We start from the raw sequence: 4,544 nt of genomic DNA, 5'->3' as shown, positions 1-4,544 counted from the left end.
GACGTTTTGCAAAGCATTCTGCTGCTTTTTATTTTCTTACAGCATGGGAGAATGGCTAATTCAGCAATTAAATAACAGCAGAAAAACTGGTCAGTCGTCTCCCAACCTAAGGAGGTCATACAATGTATTTAGGTCTTGTTCGTAGCAATATAGTTCCCTCTGTTGACTGTTACTAAATTTTAGAGTAGGCATCCATTAGTGTAATGTCCCATAGACATCCTTACTGATGACAAAGGAAACAGAATCTTCCTTTATTGTGCACTTGTATTGTCAGTAAGTAAAACACAAGTGACTTTAAGCAAGGAGTAGTCACACTTCCGGTATAATAAAAAAAAGGAAAAAAAAAAGTACACTGAGGCATGTTACTTTAAGAATTGCCTACCATCTCGTAATTTCTCTGCTTTTAAGAATTAAGCTATGAGGACAGCCTCTCTAATTAAAAGCTCATTATAAATGGGCTCTGAGAATATAATTAATGCTCTCCAGGAGTGTATGCAGTGGACTATTGATGTGGTTTGAATCTCAGATGTACTGATTAAAAACTTTCATCATTGCATAGAAAATACACGGAAATTTTTGCATCGTACCATTCATTTACAAACATTATTCTTTTATGTATGTCATTTTATACTGCACGGGTATACTTTTTTTTCTTTTATATACACATTGTATAGAATGAAATAGACTGCCCTAGATAGGTTCCAGAGTAGTAAGGATTTGGAAATATTTACAATATTTGATAAGTATTCTAATTTTTGTCTGTTGTAGTGGAAGCTGTGGTAAGATGAATGAGCAGATGAGGATGCATAAAGTTAGCTTTTGTAACATGAAAACTGCCAAAGAATGAGGGAAGGCAGCTTCAGGGACACTGTTCTAGATAACTAAACACTCTGTGAAAAGGTTATACTGCTTTTTCCATTTCACTTTTGAGAGAGAAAAAGAGAAAGAAGCAAACACAGGTCTTTTCTTGTGTCTTCCATCTCAGCTCTGCATTAGAGCTGTGCATTTCCCTCCAGATTTGAAGAAAATTCTGAGTACAGGCATTAAGTGAAGTTCTAGAATACAAAAGGAATTTTTCACGTTCTTTAGTGGGTTTGAAGAGAAGATGACCAAACCTGTTTGCCACAAATCCTTAAAGACCTTCTCAAGAACTACTGTAGGAAACATTGCTTCAATATATGACCAGATTGTTTTTGAGCAAAAATGTCTTTGATCATTCAAAAGAGAATGAAAAGTAGGGAAAAAAAAGTCACAGGAATAGCAAAAGGATTACTAAAGCTGGAAGTGTTAAAAGAATATAAACAGGAACCTCTTACGTGTTTTCTGATGTGAAATTATGAAAACTTAGCCACGTGTCTGGCAAAACACCTACTCCATACCATTGTCTTTTGGATTGTTTTCTTATTTGCGTAGAGTATAGTGAGAATAATAGTGTTAACGTACCTAAAGACTTAAAATATACCATTCTTCTACCCTAAAAATGCAAAAAATGTAATAAAATAAGCACAAGACAGGTGTATTTTCTATGCATTATTTTGCTGGGCTGTCCTGAAAAATGCCCTGCACTCAGAAGGCACGAAGGACGGACAGTGCTTCTCTATGTAACGCAATTGAGGTTGGAGCTGTAAGTATGAAAAACATGAAATATATCTGCAGCGTGTGCCATATTATTATTGAAATACGCTCTGGACTGAAAGCAGCTGATCGCAGAATTGCTTTTTGCAGTCAGCCTCATTCCCTTTGCATAGGAAACAATGGTAATGAAAGAAGAGAGCTTTATAAGCAAAAATCAGCCAGTACTCCCTCTGAGTACGGATGCAAAAGTAATTTAGAAAAATGTGTTAAGCATGGTGAAATGATTAGAAATCAAATTAGGTCTGTTGGGACCGCTGAAAGAACATCAGCTGAGAAACATCACAAACTTGTGCGAGTTGCAGGAATTTGCATCCTGGACTTTGCAAAGCAGTTTCTTATGATAATGACTGAGAAAGTAGATCATCTAAATGTGTCGGAAATGAATCTCAAACTCAGTCTTTGCAGACCAGCATCACAGTACCAGCTCCTTCCTATAAATGAGATTTAGGAACGTTTCTTCAAACAGCTTCCTTTTGCTATGAAATTTGAATAATTGCGTTTAATAGTAGCGTGTCATCGCACGCCATGAATGAAGGAAAGAGGAACAGTTCTTGGAAAAAAACACAAACCACAATTAAACACTGCGTGCCCAGTAGAACTGGCGGGCAGGGGTTTTGTGTCATGCTGATGTATAATCCGACTTGCAAGACAAGTTCAATTTTCAGGGAACTCCGTGGCCATCCTGACTGTTCTCTGGAACAACACCTGGTTCCTGTGATCCCTTCAAAGATACCATGCTAGTTTGGCAAGTTCTGTTTTCCAAAAAAAACCCCTGTTGACTGGCGTTAATTCTATATTCCTTCTTCAATCCTTCATTAGTTGAGACTTGTAGGAATTATGGCATTATTTGGCTAGGATGGGTGCCAGGCTTATGGCTTTTAATTATCCAGGTTGTCTCATTTGCCCTTTAATAGCACTGGCACAGGACCCGCTGCCTTTCCGTGTTGAGAAGTTTCCTTGACATTTCGAAGATCTAATGAAAAAAGAATGACGACAAAGAAAATCGTTATCAGTAGTCTGCGAAGTTCTTTTTCTTGCTTTTAAAATATTCTTAGACACGAAACCTTTGTACCATCTCATGGGAAAACAGTAGCCAATTTTAATATTCTTCAGAATTATTCTTAAACTATTCCTTCAGACGAGACTGGTACAGCATCTTGCTTTTTCCCTGAACAAACACAGGATACAAATGTCACATTTCTTCTTTGTGTATTGACAATTTTCCGGTGTTGCCCAGCAATGAACCAATTCCATTCTTAATTTCTTTGTATTCCTAAATACGTGAAAATACACTGTGATTTTTTTTATTATTTTTTTTTTTGCTAAAACGTTCTGAGCTGATGGAATAAAGTTATGTGCAGAAGCTCGATTCATATAAAACCCAGGTAACTGAAATCTGTGAAAATGTGAGGCACTACCCTGAATTAATAGACATCTTAACAGGATTTTCTACAAAAGTGCTGCAGAGAATCACAAATCCTCTTCGATCTCTGGCAGAAGTAGTTTGTATCCATTGATGTATAATTTTTCTACCTATAAAAAAACCCCAAGGCTCTTCTTTTTACCAGTTTATTCTCCCTTAAAATTCATTATCCTTAAAATAGTAAGAATTCCTACCCAATACTTTCAAATGGGAAATGAAGAAGAATCTGTTACCCACAAAATCAGCTCCTTCCCCACTAAGAGAAGAGACAATTTTCTGCCTCCTGCTTAAGTTTAGATATTTCCATTTGCTTTCTTCCATCTTTTACCATGAATTACTCCTTCCTCCCTAACGTGTCTGAAGAACTCTTAGATTTTACAAATGGCACTGAAATGAAGGCAGCCTCAGCATGTCTTTTGGTAATTCTTGCTGTCTTTCAGCTCGTGACCTCCTCAGTGCACCTCTCCTTGAGGTCAACACTCCCCTCTAAGATTGCCCATGAGGTGGTTTTTCGTTCAGTAGCATCCTCTGTGCATTTTTCTATCCTGTGGAGTCCACCCTAGTTGTAGTCGTAGCTGCCACACGAGTCCTACGAGTTTATTTTGGATGAGATCTAATCCAGACGCGTGCCCTAAATACCCATTAGCAGTTGTTCAAGAGCTCGTTTTTCCATGGAAGAACCCAACGTGAGGTCTGCACAGTCTGGTGAGCTGCAGCAGAGCAGCAATTATTTATGAAGCAGGTTCTTGGCCCAGACTAAAAATCTGATGTGGCTGCTCCCATGCTGACCTCTAGTGTCACTGGAGCTCTGAGCAGACACCACCGAGCAGCTGAACTGGAATTTCTCTTCCCAAATGTCTGCACTTAAATATTCAGTGTAGCTTACTCCTGAGTTCCCATCAATTTCAAAATATGACAGAATGCCCAGTAATAGTTCTCCTGCCTGTTTCTTAGTACCAATGTGCTCATGCACAGATGTTGTAAGTGGAAAATGCAGCATTCCTTATCCAACATTCCCTCTATATTTCAGAAGTTACCAAACAAGTCAAAGTTGTGCTAACAGAATGCATACTTTGCTACACAGACTGCTATTTCTGAAGTACAGAATCTTCTTCATTCTGCATTCTTAGCTTTTAACACCTTATGCATTCAATAAAAACAGATTTGTTCCTCATTTCCACCATCCCTTTTTTATAATTAGCGCAACACCTTCCCAGACAATCTAGTCAGCCAGGCTGCTAGAAAATTGATTTGCCTTCTTGCAAAAAAAGAAGAAAGTTTTCTTACTGTGAATTGAGAACTAATAGCTGCTAGGTGTTCTGTCCTCTGCAGACAAGTGGCTTGGCACATACTGTATCTGAGTTTTCCCAGATAGGGCCCTAAATATGGGACGTGCAGTCAATTGGTCGTGCTTATTGAAGTTTATCTATGCCCGTTTGAGGAGCATTGTCCAAACTCTATGCCCAGAGCTCAGGCTGACAGATCA

The sequence above is a fragment of the Apaloderma vittatum genome, unplaced genomic scaffold, assembly GCF_000703405.1.
Source record: "Apaloderma vittatum isolate BGI_N311 unplaced genomic scaffold, ASM70340v1 scaffold16376, whole genome shotgun sequence".
NCBI lineage: Eukaryota > Metazoa > Chordata > Aves > Trogoniformes > Trogonidae > Apaloderma > Apaloderma vittatum.
This window is presented reverse-complemented; position numbering follows the sequence as displayed.